Here is a 19925-nt window from a genome sequence, read left to right as displayed (position 1 = left end):
TAGAGTCATTAGGCGAAAACTCTCTCATTTACCTGCCAAAAACATGCACTTGAGAAGGGCCTAGGGAAATTGATATCTTCAAGATTTCAGTTAAAGGGCAGGAACTTATCTGAAGAAGGAGATGGAAGGTGTTATGATGATGATGGTAAAGTAAAGGATGAATGGAGCAATTCCATTTGCCATATAATGGAAGCCTGGGTGAAAGGTCTGGTGAAATTCTTTGAGGGGGACAGACTATGGGAAGTAGCTGGAGGATTTGACTTAGGTGGTCATAGACATAGAAATTGGCAATCCGTCGGAAGTCAGGACAATGCTGGTTGCAGAAACTGAAGACTCGCGTGCTATGCAGCCTAAGTAATAGTGGATATGAAAACCACAGAAGCCTTGCATCAGGAGATGTCCATGACTCCTTTGGGTTCTTTTGGATTTCTTCCAGGAATTGACCGAGCTAAAAGTTATGGTGATGCTAGGTATAAAGGAAAACAGTAGACATGAAATACATATTTATTGAAGAGGGGATATATACAAATTGTGAAAGGCCAGTTTCTCTGTTTTAAGATGGATGATGTAGTCATATTAATTATTTGATATGTAGCCATGGACATTTCTTTCTGTGTCTGGTTGGTCACTCTTTTTAACCTCCATCTGTGTGGATAGTGAGTAGGAAGGGATGAACTAAGACATTGAAGAATTTGAGGGAAGTATTCTAGAAATACAAGGCTAGTCACTGTATATGGTCTCACTGTATATTGCCAGGTCGTTTATAGAAAGGAAACACCTTTTCTTTTCAAGTTTATTTATTTACTTTTGAGAGGAGGGGAAGGACAGAAAGAGAGGAAGAGAGAATCCCAAGCATCAGTGCAGAGTCAGATGCGGGCTCAACCTCACTAATTTCAAGATCATGACCTGAGCCAAAATCAACAGTCGGACACTTAACTGCCTGAACCAGCCAGGTGCCCCGAGAGGAAGCACCTTTTTAATCGGCAAGGCAGCAGGCTCTGAAGCAGAATATGATCCAATGTAACGAATACTTTGTGTCCCATTGTGGTGGAAGCATTGAGAATTGTGCTAAAACTATATGAAGGGGAAGGGCTAGGTCAAACTCTTTTTAATGAACTCTGAGGGATTAGGGTATAGTTTTTCCCAGGGCATCCTGAGCCTTCTTTGCTTCTAGATGCAAACCTTATAAATAGTGGTTTGCATCAGAAAGTCCCAGACATCCTCATGGGTCATATTCAGGATCTTGAATGGATCTAACCGGGTTACATTGTCTGGGCCTCATATTAGTGCAAGCAACACCTTGATTCTTTAGGGCTGTTTCTAGTAGTTCTGGAGCTCCTTCAGATGCTTCTTGGTTCAAGTGTTTGCCTCTTCTTACCCACTGATGAAGTTTTTCACTTCTAGCTGTGGTTGTAGGGCCATGTCAGTCTTTGAACAAAGACCCTCAGGCATGAATAACCTTGTACATCAATAATTTTATAGATTCCTCTTGCCTTATACGAACCTGCTATATATATGATATGGAGTTGAACTTTCTTTTTTTTTGCTTTAAAAAAAATTTTTTTTAATGTTTATTTATTTTGAGACAGAGAGAGACAGAGCATGAACAGGGGAGGGTCAGAGAGAGGGAGACACAGAATCCGAAACAGGGTCCAGGCTCTGAGCTGTCAGCACAGAGCCCGACGCAGGGCTTGAACTCATGGACCGCGAGATCATGACCTGAGCAGAAGTTCGCTGACCTGAGCAGAACCTGAGTCGGTTCGCTCAACCGACTAAGCCACCCAGGCGCCCCTGGAGTTGAACTTTCTAAGAAGAATCTGATACACTGCACCTGATGTATGCTTAGCTCTTTTGTCATTTGTGCTATTCCTTGTTAAGGACATCAGGTCACAGAAGAGTTTTAAGATCTCTCAGGTAAATGTATCCAGACCTTAGAGGCAATGTTTATAGGAAATATATGCAGTCTTGTGTATTGTGTAATTAGTTATTGCCATCAATAGCTTTCTCTAGAAATACGTGCACAGGCAGAGTACACCTCAATCTGAGGGACCCTAACAGAGGTGACTCCTCTATGGAGATGATGGAGGGCTCTCTTTATGATGTGAGAAGGAGATGCAAGGCAGGGCATGGGTGAGATTGAGGTGAAGAAGCTCTTCCACTCTTGAAAGATAATTATCATTTGTAGACCCTAATATCTTATCCAATTTCTCTAACGTACTTGGCTGGAAAAGATATCATTCAAGCTTCTTTCAGGATAATAAAGCCACTATATAATTTATAAGAATACGGGATTTGTTAAACATGAAAGGAGCTTTGGAAATGAAAGTCTGGAAGAAAGGAGTTAGAAACTCAGAAAGATCATCACCAGTCAGTACTTTCATCACACCAGTACAATACCTGTCTGGTGAACAAGTTGAAGCCTGCAGGGAAAATCAAGAAGCCAAGTCCTTCAGGATGCCAAAGTGAAGGTAAGATCTACGGAAATTGCAGCTTCTAGGAAGTTGTTGCCTTCATGTAGGTATTGCCTCCATGGATCTACAGTCAAGTACCTGGTAGAGGGCATGGAGTCACAGTTGGCCAGCAGAAAAAGCAGGTGGGAAGGAGTCAAATGCAGGGAAGGAAAAGCTAGCACCTACTAACACTCTGTGTCTTTTTTTTTTGTCACCATGTCTGACTGCAATGACTTTCTAAAGGTAATGACTTCTGTTTCATTTTTGCCTTCCAAACTTCTCATGTAGTTCCTCTTTTGGTCAACTCTAACTTTGTACTATAGAGGGAAAAGAATTTTGGGAAATGTAGTTTTCAGCATTAGCTAAATTCATGTAACAAAATCTATCACAGACATTCAAACCCAAAGTTCTCAAAGATACATTTATTGGAGTTTCCTCAGAGATGAGATGGTATAGTAGTGCTAGGGTCACAAAACCAAGGCAGTCATACAATGCTACATTTTTTGACATATCTGGATCATGGGGAATCAAAAAGCTACCTAAGTGTCCCAATGGCTAGAGTATTACCAAATACTTAAACTGCTTCAAGTGGGTCTGGAAGACCATTTTCCTGATAATGTTCTCTCGAATGTGGATTAGATTGCACATTCCCTCTGAATTGGCCTAAGGTCTTGGGGATGGACATTCTCATACCAGCACAGATTTACTGTTGCAATAGTTTCTGGAAGACATTGGGGTTTCTTGGGGTGCCTGGGTGGCTCAGTCGGTTGAGCGTCCTACTCTTGATTTTGGTCAGGTCATGATCCCATGATTGTCAGTACTTTCAATGGGAAAGTGGGACAATGGGAAAGTGTGGGATTGAGTCCCTGCTTTGGGATCCATGGTGACACGGAGCCTACTTGAGATTCTTCCTCTCCCCCTCTCTCTCTCTGTCTTCCCCACCCTTCTGTTCTGCCTCTTTCCCCCAGTTATGCTCTTTATCTCTAAAAAAAAAAAAAAGAATTGGGGTTTCTCACTCTTCTCTTCAAGAGTACAAGGGCCCCAGCAAAAGAATCAAAGAAAGTTGAGAGATTGTCACAGATATTTCATTTATGGTATTCTAAGGGACATAGACATCTTCTAAGAGTGGATTATATTCCTTTTTCACTTTTGAATTTGAGCCACAGATGCAAACTGGATCACACAGTCAACTCTTCATTCACAGTTAATATCTGCTTCCAATTTTGAGAACACCATTTAATAGGTCAAGTGTGTGTGTGTGTGTGTGTGTGTGTGTGTGTGTGTGTGTGTGTATCTGTATAGCTATCTATCTATCTACCAATTATCTATCTATCTCCTCAAGAATGAGAGCATTGGGTAGTAAAATAGTTGTCCCATGTATAGCCTGGGGGAATGCTATATTCAGTTTAGTTGAAGTTCAGTATCTAAGTACTCCAGGAGTTCACAGCATTGTGTATCTCTAGCTAGTTGATGACAATAATCCTCCAACAGCAATTGCCTATCTGACGTATATACCTGGACATATTTTCCCAAAATATTCTAGCTAAATTTGGAGCTCAGTACAAACACAGCTTCTTCTTTTTCCTCCCTTAGTCCTCTTCACTTGTCTCTCTACACTGGAAATTCATCTTTATTCTGAGAAGGAGGTCATGGCTACTAGGCGGTATGATAAGATGGCCATGTGTAAAGTGTGATGAAGATTTTGATGGGCTGACCTGATGGTCAGGTTTTTTGAATAAGGAGTTCGGGCTATCTTATCCCAATGTGGTGACACTCTGATACACCACCCGAATCCCTTTTCAGTGAAGGACCGAGCCTCAGCTGCTGAAGGGACTATCTATAAATAGCTTTCAGAGATTGCCTCAGTTACAGAGAATCACACAAGAAGTCCTATAGCCAATAGTTGATTGATGTGGAGTATAAAGCCCTTGCCATCTGAAAGGCCATTCTAGCTCCAAAGGTTCCAAAGGGGTTGGTTGAGGCTGTCACTTGACTTCTTCCTCTCCTCACTCCTGCTTCATTTTCCTTTCTTCCATAAATGTCGATCCCATGGGTATTCCTTTTTTCCATGAATACCCCCCATACACTAAACCCAATCTCAGGGATTACTTTCTAGGAATCTTACCTACAACACCTGTACAGTTGTGAGTCTTTCTTGGAGCTGTGCTTGGAAAGGCAGATGACTATTTCTTCTCTCATTCTGTCTCCTCTTGGATATTAACACTGTGGTAAGCCTATGGATTAAAGGCATACTGCCACAGTAAAAAAAAAAAAAAAGTGCTATTGGAGTTTAGAAGAAAGAAAGTGATCAGTGGTGATCAATGAGAGCTCAAACAGTAAAGAAAGACTTTGCAAGGACTACGCTTTTTATCTAGTTTTTGATCCTGTTCTCCCTTTTTTCCTCCAATCTATTCTCCAGGCTGCAGCTATTTATTTTCAGACCCAAATATGGTCACATTGCCTTTCTTCCTAAAGTCCCCCAAATTGCTTCTCATTATTCTTGGTCTAAAGTTGAAATTGTCTTTAAGACTCTGGACCTGGATCCTGCCACCCTACCCCCCAACTGAATCTCACTCAGTGTCTCTAAAGTACCATGTTAATGTGCTCCTGGGCCTTTCCATGTATAGCTCTCCTTGCCTAGACCACTCCTTTATGCTTACTCCAACTTATATTTCAGGACTCCCGTTCAATGTCACTTCTTCTGGGAAACCTTTCCTGACAATGTAGTTGCTTTGTGTTTGGCCCTGCCATAACACCCTGTACTTCCCCTGGAATAGCACTTACTCAATTTTGCTGTAATTTTGTGTTTTTCTTAAATACTATGCACTCTCTAATAACATCTAATGTTTTTTTTCTAATTTTTTAAAATATTTATTTTTGAGAGAGAGAGAGAGAGAGAGAGAGAGAGAGAGAGAGAATGTGTGTGTGAGAGCAGGGGGAGGGGCAGAGAGAAAGGGAGACACAGAATCCTAAGCAGGCTCCTGGCTCTGAGCTATCAACAAAGAGCCTGACATGGGGCTCAAACTCATGAACCATGAGATCATGACCTGAGCTGAAGTTGGACACTCAACTGACTGAGCCACCCAGGTGCCCCTAACACCTAATGTCTATCGAGGGCTTACTATGTGCCAAGAAGTGTTCTATGTACTTGACATGTATTATATCCTTTAATCTTTACAAAAAACTTATGATACTATAATACCCTTTTTTGACAGATAAGGAAACAGAGGCAAATGGAGGTTAAAGAATCTCATAGTAGGTGGCATTTTAGTTTGTATTTTAATCTGGTTTGATTCTGGAGTCCGTGCTACCACTACATTATGGTTTGATGCCTGCCACATGATAAATGCTCAACAAATATTTATTGAATGAATGAATTTAATAGGCCCAACTGGAAGAAAAGAAGAGCACTGAGGATTATTGGGAATAAAGTAGAAAAGTTAGGTCCAGGTTTTGGAAACTCTAGGATCCTGAGAAGTAGTTTAGATGAGAGGTGGTAGGGAATAGAGATTCATTGTTGAAAACACTTTTTAAAAGATTAGGTTGGCAACAGTTTGTGCAACTTCTACTCTGTGCCTTCTAACTCAACCTTCAACTTGAAGTTAGAACATTTAGAAAAAGGCAGGATGAAAATATTAATGGGAAAATTATGCAATAGTGCATAAAATCTAAAGGCTGATATTTTGTTTCCTTTAACTGAAGGTCATATACATTTAATAAAGTATCTTTTTCAGATAGTTTATGGTGTGACTATTAATATCTTATATTTTAAAAACAGGAACAGATTAGAAAAATCACTTCCTACAGGGTGTTTAGGGGCAAGTCATATCCTTTGAGAATTCAAGTTACATGCTGTTACCAAAGCTCTTTATATGTATATGTTTTTGACAGATTTCTCTTATTAAAACATTTTTTTCAATTAGGGCTTTAGGATGCATATTAAATACAAAATAATAAAATCCACTGTAACTATCTATAACCTTTCATTCAAGTTTATTTATTTATTTTGACAGACAGAGGTAGAGAGTGCATGTACATGCATGTGGGGAGGTGCAAAGAGACAGAGGGAATGAGAGAGAGACAGAGAGAGAGACAGAGAGAATCCCAAGAAGGTTCCACACTGTCAGTGCAGAGCCTATTGAGGGGCTCAAACCCACGAACTGTGAGATTATGACTTGAGCTGAAATCAAAAGTCAGATGCTTAACTGAATAAGCCACCCAGGTGCCCCCCTCTCGATAACTTTTAATACTTTCTGTTGGTTCCATGTTCATAAGGTAAATAATACTTTTTTTTTTTTTTTTTTTTTTTTTTGCTGTTGCAAACAAAGCCGCGTATTGGCCCAAGTGTCTTAACTGGAAAACTTTGCTGTAATCTCTAAGTGTGAAATTCCACCTTCAAGTATGTTTGTTGAGGGTGGTAAAGACTTAAAAATCATTGTCCTCCAAAGTAATTTGACTACATTACGTGAATAACAGGAACTTTAAACATGGTTTTGGGGCTTACCCAGAGGTAGTGTAAGAATCACAACATTCCACTGCTTTCTCCACCCTGTTCCTACCCCCAACCCCCTTTTTTTACACATATTACACTAAGAGTGAGACATTGTAACCAAATATCCCTATTATAATAATATTTTAGGTGTCTTAATTATTTCAGAACCAATAATCCAGAGTCTTCTGCTCTTCTAAATTTTTTTCACTTTCTGTTTCCCTATACACTACTGTGTTACTGCTGATGAACATTGTGGCAATCTAGAGATATAGACATGAGTTTTAGTGAAACAGACAAGACCAGGCTAACAGGAAAAGACTTGTCTTTGCATACCTGAAAGGCCCTTTTTGTTGCCCTGGGCAATATATATATCTAAACCTATACATTCCTGTTCTTAGAATTTGGGAATACAAAGGGGAGATACACAAAATAATACCTTACACTTGCAGGGTGTCTAAGTGTGATATTTATTATCAGAAATGGCAGAGAGCTTTGCATCTTAGAAGTGCAAACAGCAGTCATTTACAAATAATATATGAAATATAATTTATGTTTCATTTATATGCTGCAAAAAGTTATACGACTATAATTATAAATTCTATTTTCATTCTCTCTTGCTCCCTCTTTTCTTCCCTCCTTCCATCCATTTTTTAAAAATCTGTAGTGTTGATTAGGTGATATAAATAACACAGAGAATTTACTGTACTTTGAGGAATATTATCTTTAGCATATTTTAACATATAATTATTGGTTTTAAGTTTCCATCTTATAATACTGAGATGAAAGCCAAAATGCAAAAGAATTTAAGTGACTAAACATATTATGTAATATATAATATAATGTGATATAATATGTTGTGATATGATATGCATTCAAAAAAAGAAACCCAGGAAGTCTCAATCGAAATAAATCACTTTTGAGAGTTTTGTGGAGAACACTTCAAAAAGATAGGCAATAATTCTCTGAAACAACTGAAATCCAGGCCTGTGTTACTTCAGTTGTGAGAGACAGGTCCTATATATTAAAACATAATGAACAAAGAGAACAGATAGCAGTTTTTAATATGAGCTTCAATCAAAATTCACAGAGAAAGTTTTGATTTTTTGGCATTGATTTGCAATGGAGCTGCTTCTTTCAGGGACAACTCTACCTTACATACGGTACAACCAGAGCGGCAGGAATTTACTCCTTACTAAGGATGGTCGATAAATTTCCTAAGCAACACTAGAAGGAAAACCAGCTATATGTAATAATTTATATTAACATACCACATACCACTGGGTGGCTCAGTCGGCTGAGCGTCCGACTTCGGCTCAGGTCATGACCTTCCAGTTTGAGGTTGAGCCTCGGGTCGGGCTCTGTGCTTGCTGATGGCTCGGAGCCTGGAGTCTGCTTTGGATTCTGTGTCTCCGTCTCTCTCTCTGCTCCTCCCCAACTCGTGTCCTGTCTGTCTCTCTCTCTCAAAAGTAAATAAACATTAAAAAATAATTTAACGTATGACAAATCAGGTATTTCGGAACAGTGGGGAAGTGAATGAGGAAGATTTTATCAAAAAAGTAAAGATTAAAATATGATGAGTGATCAGGACACAACGTGAAGAGGTTTATAAAACATAGAAGAGCATACCTGCATATTTTAAAACAACAAATTAGGAAAGTTTAACCTCTTTTTTGACAGAAACAATATCTGTATCATATAAAGAGTTCATAGAAAGTGATAACCTAAATATCAAATTCTCAAAAAAATGAAAAAATAATGTAATTTGATTTAACAAGGAAAAATTAATAATGAGACATGCAAAAGTGACCAGTTTCAGTAGAAATTAAAAATTCAATCTCAAAGAGTGACATATTATAGTTGTATTCTTATTAACATATTAAAATTTTGGAGAAATTTAAATGACTAATGGTGAGATTATTTTGAAATTGTTGTATTTTGCTGGCATCAGGATAAATTGCTCAAACCATTTTCTGAAGTAATTAGGCAATAATATAAAAAGTTACATAGCCTTCTCCTTTTGATTTTCTAATACTCCTAGGAATTTATTCTTTTGAAAAATTCTGAAGAAAAAAATGGCACGCATTATAATTTCATAGGATGGGGAAGGAAAAACAGCAAATGGCTAACGATAGAGAAACTCAATGGAATACTATACTGCCATTTGGAAGGGATAGTTGGGGCACATGGGTATATTCAGTGAGGTGCTTCTCAATAACTAAGATTAAAGAAAAAAGATAATTTTGCAAGAAGGAGGCAGAAAAAACTCAAAGCATAAGGGATCAAGGCAGAAGAAGGAGAATGGCTCCCAGGTCCAAAAAATATAACTGTAACCAGAGTGAACTTATTGACACTCCTAATGAATGTGTCAGTTGACGACAGGATTGCTCCCCAGGGGAAATGACAAAAAGGCAGAAGTCTTCAAGACAAAACAGGTTTTCCCATGCAGTACTGTTTAGGACTTTATTATACTGCTTAGAAGTGCTGGAAGCTATTGTGGGGACGGGCACTTAATTGCATTAGGGACTCCGTGTTTGTGGTCCATTCTAATCAAGCAACCTCCTACGCAGCTTGCCTGGAGGGAGAGAATGTGATAGGTCAAAGCAAGCACAAGGAGATAGGCTTGTACCTTTACTTCTTAATTCTCCTTGTAAATGAATAAATTGCTATTTTAGCATCACAGATGTCTCTCAGGTTTGATAGGATGAATTGATATCCCTGTATTCAATTAATTCTGGGACAGGGAACAAACTGGGTGTCCCAGCCTGTGAAATGAGGGGACAGTGAAAATTTTCGCAAGGTGGGTGGAATGTTGGGGACATGACTAGTTAGCCAGCCTTCCACAGGTGATACCTCATTTTACAAAATCTTTGATTATCTTCACATTAAGATGAGGAATCCATGCAGCAAGCAGAAAAATAGTTTAACATAATTTTAAGTGAAAAAGGTGAGGTATAACATTTTGTCTATTAAGAAAGCAGCAATTTAAAAGATGCATGAATATGGGCACAATAATAAGGGAACTAGGGAAAAGAAACAGTGACTGAATTAGAAGGGCATGCCAATGTTTCGTTTTCTGTAACTGCTGTTTTGTTTACATCATAAAAACAGGAGAAAAATAAATAAAAGTTCTGCATTGTATGGATATACAGTTTATAACAATATGATATTTAACCATATAAATCATAGCATATTTAATAATAATCAAGTGATAAAATATATATTAAGCAATGCTAAATTTAGAGGCATTTTCATTTCTAAGTTACCTATGAATCTGTTAAGGTCAATACATGGTAACAGAGAAAACTCAAATTTAATATGAAGATTCAGTAGCCACATAACTATATACCTCATACCAAAAAGAGTATTTTCTGGACATAAATATAAATGAATATATATTTGCATCTGCTAGTTTTTCATAGTCAAAATCTATAAGAAATAATTTTGTTATGCAGACGCTCATAATTAGGAAGCTTATCACATGGTGATTTCCATCTACATCCTTAGCAGTTAAAGGTGTATTTCTTTTTTAAGTATCGTGATCTACAATTTAAATATTAAATAAAATTTATTGTTAAGGGCTACGAGTATTGGGCTAGTAGAACAAAATAAAGTCAAATGTAAGCATTACCGAAATGTAGGCTTGAAATTAAAAATTTAACCTTAAGTATTTAAGTAATTTCATTCACATAGTGATTGAAAATAAGCAGAAATGTTATCACTCCAATTCTTTCCTTTCCTTTGTGTGTTTATTCTTTTCCTTTAATCTCTCTTTTTTCTTTTCACCACTGAATCAGCTCAGTGCAAGCCTGCACCTCCCTCTACAGTGTGAAAATAGCAGTTCCTTTTCACTCATTCTGCAGGAGAAATAATCTTCCCAAGAGGAACTTTGTTAGTGCCTCCACAGTCTGCTTTGCAGGGTTCAGCATCAAAGCCTATTTTTATCACCAGTTCTCCTGCTTGCCCTCCGTCTGGCTGCTGTGGAAGCTGACTAGATGTGAGTCAGTCACTGCTTACTACATTCAGAACAATTTCTCATGGGTAAGAGTAAACAACAAGGAGTCATGGACTATAAAGTTAAAATAAACTGCAGTAGCTTTATAGAAAAGCAAGGAGAGAGTGGATTTTATTGTAAATAAGGAAAGAATGGAGTCCCTTGAGTCTCTCCAATACGTTATATCATCACACTTTGTATTCAAGTAGGCTGAAACCTATTTAGTTAGTCTCTATACTTCTCATTCATGGCATGTATAAATGTGAATTTAGACTTAGTTTAAAATTATCTTTTTGTTTGTTGGCTCCTGGGTGCATTTTATTCTACAATGACGTTTACCTCAAAATTCCAGGAAACTTTTGTAAGCACAGATGTGTACAGTATTGAAAATACAGTATGTGCAAACACAGAGAGACAGAAATAGACCCAATTTTAAGAGGTTGTAAAATACAATTCTCTTTTTTTTTAAATGTGAATATAGTTGACACACAATGTTACATTAGTTTCAGGTGTACAACTTATAGGTGGTTTGACAAGTTTATACACTATGCTATGCTCACCACAAGTGAAGCTAGCATCTGTCTCATTGTATCATTATTACAATATCATTGACTGTATTCCTTATGCTGTGCTTTTTATTCTTGAGATTTATCGTTTCATAACAGGAAGCCTGTATATCCCTCTCCCATGCACCCATTTTGCTCAACCACTCACTCCTCTTTCCTCTGGCAACCATCAGTTTATTTTCTGTATTTATAGATCTGATTTTGCTTTTTGTTTGTTTATTCATTTGTTTGTTTGTTTTTTTAGATTCTACCTATGAGTGGAATCATATAGTATTCGTCTTTCTCAATCTGACTTATTTCACTTAGCATAATAGCCTCCAAGTTCATCTATGTTGTTTCAAATGGCATTGTCTCATCCCTTTTAACGGCTGTATAATATTCCTCTGTGTGTTTTTGTGAGTGTGTGTGTGTGTGTGTGTGTGTGTGTGTGTGTATACTACATTTTCCTTATCCATTAGTCTATTGACAGACACTTAAGTTGCTTCCATATTTTAACTCTTCTAAATAATGCTGCAGTAAACATAAAGGTGCATACATCTTTTTGAAATAGTGTTTTTGTTCTCTTCAGGTAAATACCCAATAGTAGAATTACAGGATCATATAGTATTTCTATTTTCAATTTTCTGAGGAACATCCATACTGTTTTCCACAGTGACTGTACCAACTTACATTCCCACCAACAGTGCATGAGGTTTCCTTTTTTCTCCGCATCCTCACCATAAAATACAATACTCTTAAATATGCCAGCCATCTCCCACAAACACAGGTATATTCTTAGATGTCTTTCCCTTCCCTTCTACTCCTTTTGGAATACACAGAAAGACAGGAGGAAGCCAAATATAAACATGTTATTCAACACAAGTAGACATCAAAGGAAGAATTGAGTAAAAAATATGGAGTGAGATTAATACAGATAAAATACATAATTTTGAACACTAGTGATTCCACTATCATGTTGGTTTAAAAAGTTGTATCTTGCAATTATTTTAAAGAAATAAATTTAAAAGCCTTTTCTATAAAAATAAATACAAAAGCCTTTTCCATTGTCTCAAAATAGTTTTTAAAAGATCTCTATTGACATACTCTACATGTGTTCTGACTAATGTAGAGTAGTCTTGAGGTTGTATTTCTTTATGAACTGGATTTATATTTATGTAAATGCAGTATTGGATTCTATTAACCATTTAAAAAAATTTTTTTTAATGTTTATTTTTTTGAGAGACAGAGAGCAAGTGGGGGAGAGGCAGAGAAAGAGAGGCACACAGAGTCTGAAGCAGGCTCTAGGCTTCAAGCTGTCAGCACAGAGCCCGATGCAAGGCTTGAACCCACGTACCATGAGATCATGACCTGAGCTGAAGTCAGATGCTTAACTGACTGAGCCACCCAGGCACCCATATATTAACCATTTTTAAACATCCATTTTATATTTTAGCTCTTTGTGAGTGCAGGACCTACTAAAATCCTCTCATACTTTTCACATAGTCATTATCCTATGTTTCTGAGATTGAAATTTTGAACTTAAGAGCAGAACATTGTGTGAACTACAGCCAAATTTTATCTCATTTACTTCACTTCTTTATTCTAAATTCTTTAAAAAACTTTTTTTAATGTCTATTTATTTCTGAGAGAGACAGAGACAGAGACAGAGCTTGAGAGGGGAAGGGCCAGAGAGAGAGGGAGACACAGAATCTGAAGCAGGCTCCAGCTCCGAGCTGTCAGCACAGAGCCCGATGTGGGGCTCAAACTCATGAACCACGAGATCATGACCTGGGCTGAAGTCGGACGCTTAACCAACTGAACCACCCAGGCGCCCCTTCACTTCTTTATTCTAGTCAGTTAAGGTAATCATTCTGAATCTTTATTCTGTTATCAGTCATATCATTTACTGCAGGGGTTGGCAAGCTTTATCTATATCTGTAAACTCTAGATTGTGAATATTTTAGGCCTTGTGGGCCAGGGGTCTTTGTTACATGTTGGAAGAAAGAAAGACTGAAAGAAAGAAAATAAGAGAGAAAGAAAGAGAAAAGAAGTAAGGAATCTTTTGAATGTAAAGAGCATTCTTAGCTCAAAGGCCATACAATGGCAGACCTCAGATCAGCTTTGACCACAGGCTGTAGTTTGCTGACCTCATGGTTACATTGCTGTATTGCAAATCAGCTCACTTAGTGGCTAAAAATATGAAACATTATTATCTCCCTGTTTCTGTGGGTCAAGAATCCAGGGCTTGGCTTATCTGGGTACCTCTGCCTCAAAGGCCCTCACCAGGATTCAGGTGCTGTCTGGGCTGCAGTCCCATCTGAAGCCTCAACTTAGAGAGGACCTGGTTCTGAGCTCACTCACGTGGGTATTGGCAGAATTCGGTTCCTCGTGGGCTATTGGACTGAATGTTTCAACTCCTCACTAGCTGTTGGCCAGAGGTCTCTCTCAGTTCCTTGCCACATGGACCTCTCCATAAGGCAGCTCGATTCCATCACAGCAAGTTAGCAAGAGAACAAGAAAGAACATGCAAAATGGAAGCCATAATCTCTTTGTAATCTGATTTTAGAAGTGACTCCCATCACTTCTGTTCTATTACATTTATAGAAATGAGTGATTAGGACCAGTTCACACACAAGGAGAGGGGATTACATGAAGGTGTGAATACCAAGAGGTAGGAATCCTTGGGGCCATCTTACAAGCTTTCTACCACATCAGCCCATCCAGAATTTTCTGCAACTTAAACAAAGCATGCCTTATTCATCCCAGTTTTTGATTAAAATATTGGAGAAGGGGTGTTTGTGACAGAGTCTTGCAGCATATTTTTCCCTCCAGACTGACTCCAGTCCACTAACTAAAATTATGAATATTGCTAGATGCCTAACTGTAAATTCTCAATAGTGGTGTCATCTGACTAACATTTTGTCATCGTATCTTTGGAGATCTCAGGAGACATTTCTGTCAAAAGCATTTTTAAAATCGCACTGTTCATGCTTCGCCGGACAGGTGAAATCAAGTTAAAGTAAGATTCAAGGACTGTCTTGAAGAATAAAATAAATCATAGCAATACTGGAGCTGAACGGATGTCATAAATAGAGAGGACCATTTCCATCTGCCTTGCCTTCTTGACAGGCAGTTTTAGGGCTGACTGCATCTTCTATGAGACTCAATTTTTTTAGCCAACTAGTGAAGCTGTCTTTCTCTTACTTCCATTCATGCTCTCCTAGAAAGATTTGTATTTTCTTGTAGAATAGCTAACAGACCAAATCAGGGGCAAATTATAAACATTTTAACAGTAAATCACAATCATAGTTGATTCAGGGATCTTTCAAAGTTAGATAATACTAGTCATTAATGCCTGCCATCTACATAGCAACCACATACCAAAACAATGTTTCTACTACTCCCAGAAAGAAGTGTAATACTCTGGTCAGAATTGACAATATAAAGTCCCATAGTTTTAAGCGCTGTATCACTCAAACTTCAATGCTACTGAAAGATTGCAACTCTTTCCCCATTGAGCAATATAACAATTACTACTTATTGAGTGTATACTATGAGCCAAATGCTGCACTAAATAACTTTATAAGGATTTTCTCATTAATTCTCTTTAACAATCCTGGGAGGTAGGTACTATTATCACATGCATTTATAGAGAAATTAAGCAGCTTGCCTGTGATCACTCAGAAGCCAAATTCTAAAACCCAGTATCCTAAATCCAGAGTGCATTCTCTTAAAGCAGAGACACAAGTATAACATTTCTTTGAAAAACGCTAAGGCAGGGGCGCCTGGGTGGCGCAGTCGGTTAAGCGTCCGACTTCAGCCAGGTCACGATCTCGCAGTCCGTGAGTTCGAGCCCCGCGTCAGGCTCTGGGCTGATGGCTCATGAGCCTGGAGCCTGTTTCCGATTCTGTGTCTCCCTCTCTCTCTGCCCCTCCCCTGTTCATGCTTGTCTCTCTCTGTCCCAAAAATAAATAAACGTTGAAGAAAAAAATTAAAAAAAAAAAAATGCTAAGGCAACTTTTCCTAGGAAACATAATTGAAGGATTTACTAATTACTAACTTTTTAAAAAAGTTTGACACCACTAGATGGCAACATTTTCAAAAGCTTTAAAAAAAACTAAAAAGTTTAAGGTAGAAAAGTAATTCAACTTCATTATTATTTTATTTTTTATTTTTAAAAATATAAGCTGTACTGAAGCATAATTAAATAACATAGTAAGATATTTAAAATGTATACTGTGGTGATTTGATAAATGTATAGATTGTGAAAGGATTATTTCCATCTAGTTAATTATCATATCCATCACCTTATTTATTTATTTTTAGAACATTTAGGTTCCACTCTCTCAGCAAATTTCAGTTATAAAACATACTCTTATCAACTAGAGTCACCATGTTTTACATTGGATCCTCAGACCTTATTCATCTTACTGCTGGAAGTGTGTACCAACTTCTCATTTGCCCCACACCCCAGTCACAAGCAACCACTTTTCTACTCTGTTTATATGAGTTTGACTTTTTGGGAATTTATTTATAAGTACTTGCACGCAGTATTTGTTTTGCTCTGTCTGGCTTACCTCACTTTGCACGATGTTCTCAAGGTCCATCTGTGTTATCACAAATGGCAGGATTTCTTTCTTTCTCATGGCTGAATGATAGCCCATAGCATATATATATATACATATATATATACATATATATATATGTATATATATATGTATATATATATGTATATATATATGTATATATATGTGTATATATATATATATACACACACACACAAATTTATGCATATATTTACACACATATATGTATATATTATTTTTATATATACACAATTGTATACATTGTGTGTGTATTATGTGGTATGTATGTGTATTTACATATATACATAAATGTAATACATAGGCACACACAACACATTTTCTTTATTCATTCATTGATGGACAGTTTAAGTTTCCATTTCTTGGCTATTGTGAATAATGCCACAGTGAACATGGGAGTGCAGATATCTCTTCAATAACCTGTTTTTATTTCTTTTGGATATATACCTAGAAGTGGAATTGCTCGATGATATGGTATTTCCATTTTTAATTTCTTGAGGAACTTCATACCGTTTTTTGCTACGCCAATTTAGATTTCCACCAACATTGATTAGGAGTTTCTTTTTTTCCCCTCCTTTCCAACGCTTGTTATTTCTTGGCTTTTTGATGATAACCATTCTAACAGGTGAGGTCATATCTCACTGTGGTTTTAATTTGCATTTCCTTGATGGTTAGTGATGTTGAATATCTTTTCATGTATGTGCCTATTGGCCATCTGTATGTCTTCTTTGGAAAAATGTCTATTCATTCCTCTGCCCATTTTTTAATTGTTTTTTTCTTTTTGCTATTAAGTTGTATAAGTTCTTTATATATTTTAGATATTAACCCCTTATCAGATAAATGACTTATAAACATTTTTCCCTTTCTGTAGTTTGTCTTTTCATTTTGTTTGTGGTTTCATTTGCTCTGCATAAGCTTTTTTAGTTTGATGTAGTCCTATTAATTTATTTTTGCTATTATTGTCTTCACTCTCAGTGTTAAATTAAAAAAAAAAATCATTGCTAAGACCAATGTCAAGGAGTTTCCCTTTATATTTTCATTTAGGAGTTTAATGGTTTCAGGTCTTATTTCAAGTCTGTAATCTATTTTGACTTAATTTTTGTGTACAGAAAAATGATGTATAAAATGATGATAAGATACAGTTTCCTTCTTTTGCATATGTCTCTTCAGTTTTCCCAATACTGTTTATTGAAGAGACTATTCTTTCCCTATTGTGTATCCTTAGCCCTTTTGTTGTAAATGAGTTGACTATATATGTTTGGGTTTATTTTTCAGCTCTCTTCTGTTTCATTAATCTATGTGTCTGTTTTTATGCCAAACTCTACGTTGGTTGCTATAGTTTTGTAATATAGTTTAAAATCAGGAAGCGTGATGCCTCCAGCTTTGTTCTTCTTGTTCAAGTTTGCTTTGGCTATTCAAGGTGTTTTGTGGTTCCATACAAATCTTGGGGTTGTTTTTTTCCATTTCTGTGAAAAATGCCATTGGAAGTTTGATAGGGATTAGATTGAATCTACAGATTTCTTTGGTAGCATAGACATTTTAAAAATACTAATTTTTTGAATCCATGAACATGTAATATCTTTTTATTTGAGTCTTCTTCAATTTATTTTATCAATATTTTATAGCTTTCAGTATATAGGTCTTTTACGTATTAACTTTATTCATATGTACTTTATTCTTTTTGACACAATTGTAAATGGAATTTTCTCAATTTCTTTTTCTGATAGTTCATTGTTAGAGTATGGAAAAGTGACTGGTTTTTGTATACTGATTAAGTATCCTTCAACTCTATTCATTTATTAGTTCTCATAGTTTTTGGTAAAGTCCTTAGGGTTTTTGACATATAATAATAATATGTCATCTGCAAACAGTGAGGTTTACTTCTTTGTTTTCAAAATGGATGTCTTTTATTTCGTGTTTTTTGTTTGTTTGTTTGTTTTGTTTTGTTTTGTTTTGTTTTGTTTTGTTTTGTTGTGCCTGATTACTCTGGCTAGGACTTCTAGTACTATGTTGAATAAGAATGGTGGAAATGGGCATCCTTATCTTGTTCCTGATCTTAGAGGTAAAGCTGTCAGTTTTTCACCATTGAATATGATCTTAGCTATGGCATGCCATTTATGGCCTTTATTATGCTGAGGTACATTCCCTCTATACTTACTTCATTCACTTAAATCAGGAATGGATGTTGAATTTTGTCAAATGCTTTTTCTTCATCTAAAGAGATGATCACATAGTTTTTATCCTCCATTTTGTGAATGTGGTATATCACATTGATTGATTTGTGTATGCTGAGCTATTTACAATAAAATTTTTACTGCCTGGAATGAATCTCTCCTCATTTATTTCATACTCTTGTAGGCATTTTGAGGCCTCACTTACATATGTATCTTTTTTCTCTGTGATACTTCTCCCACTTATGCAGCCAATTATATTTTTGTCACTGTACCATTATTGTACCATGTACATGATCCATTTGAGTCTTCGATATGTTGCATATGTCCTGGTGATATACTTATGTGTCTATCTTCCCACTCCATTGGGGGCAGTCCTAAAGGCAATATTGTTAAAAATTCATATTTGTAAATGTCTCATCCACCCCAGTCTCTGTACACAGTGTTTAGCATTATATCTGACACAGTAGTTTCTCAATACCTGAACAACAAAAAAAGAGACCTGAAATTTACATATCACAACCTATTGATCTAATTCTAATAGCCTTTGAGTTCTTTTCACATTTTTGTTATTATATACACTGTTTCAAAAAAAAAATCCTTGTTTCTGTCTTGGGCATGCATGAGAATTTCTTTAGAAACTCTAGCAGCAGAATTTGGGGATCGTAGAGTACATATATCTACACATGATTTTAACCATAGTTGACATTTATCATTCATTTTGGCTGTTCATCAAGTAATTTGCCTTCCTATGCTTTGGGAACTTCCCATTTTATGAATATGATGGGAGACAGAGTGTACTTTCCACCATAAAATGCTGAAATGTCAAGTACTTACTTTCTTAACTTTGCTTGGACCTAGGGTGTGGACATGTGATCATGGTTCTGTACTTGGAATTGGGAGTCCATGCATTAGATGAGAGGAACTCTGGACAGCTGTGTAGGTCATTGCAGCAAGATTAAGTTTTGTAGCAGTACTAGGACCCATGCTATTAATGGCATTTAGTATCCAAGCCAACTGTTTGCACTGTGGGCAGCAACGACTGCTGTTTGATGAAGTCTTGACTCTAATTGTCTAGGCCTCCTAATAATTCCATGAGCTACCCCAAATCCTTTTAATAATATCCCATTTTGCTCAAATCAGTTGAGCTTGGTTATTTTTTGTTTCCAACTAAAAATCCTGATTGATATAGATGAGCACCCGTAGGAGGCTGGGAGCATTTCTAAATATGCTGAACAGTTAAAAAAAAAATGACATTTTCAAAATTTTAACTTATGGCAAAAGTTTAAAATTAGCTACAAGAAATATGACCAATACATATCAGCATGGAATCTGAGCATTCTAGACCAATAAAAAGGAAGACTAAAGTTTCATATTTAACTGAGTTTACCTATACGGGTATTCTTATGAGGAATTTGACTTCCAATGTACTAGCTTAAACATCTGAGAGCAGTTTTAGTTGTTTTATTTTTTGGTTGACTTAAATCTAGATAATACCTCATATTAAGAGAAATTGACATACCACAAAGAAGAAAGGAGAAAAGAATTAAAAGATTTAGGAAGTGGAAATGTTGGATTAATTTGTTATATACATTCTGCTTTCCTCATTCCTAGCTATATTCCTAAAATGGATCCAGAAGACAACCCCTTCACCAAGTCTTTGAGAAATACA

This window comes from Leopardus geoffroyi, chromosome B1 (genome assembly GCF_018350155.1).
Source record: "Leopardus geoffroyi isolate Oge1 chromosome B1, O.geoffroyi_Oge1_pat1.0, whole genome shotgun sequence".
Classification (NCBI taxonomy): Eukaryota; Metazoa; Chordata; class Mammalia; order Carnivora; family Felidae; genus Leopardus; species Leopardus geoffroyi.
This window is presented reverse-complemented; position numbering follows the sequence as displayed.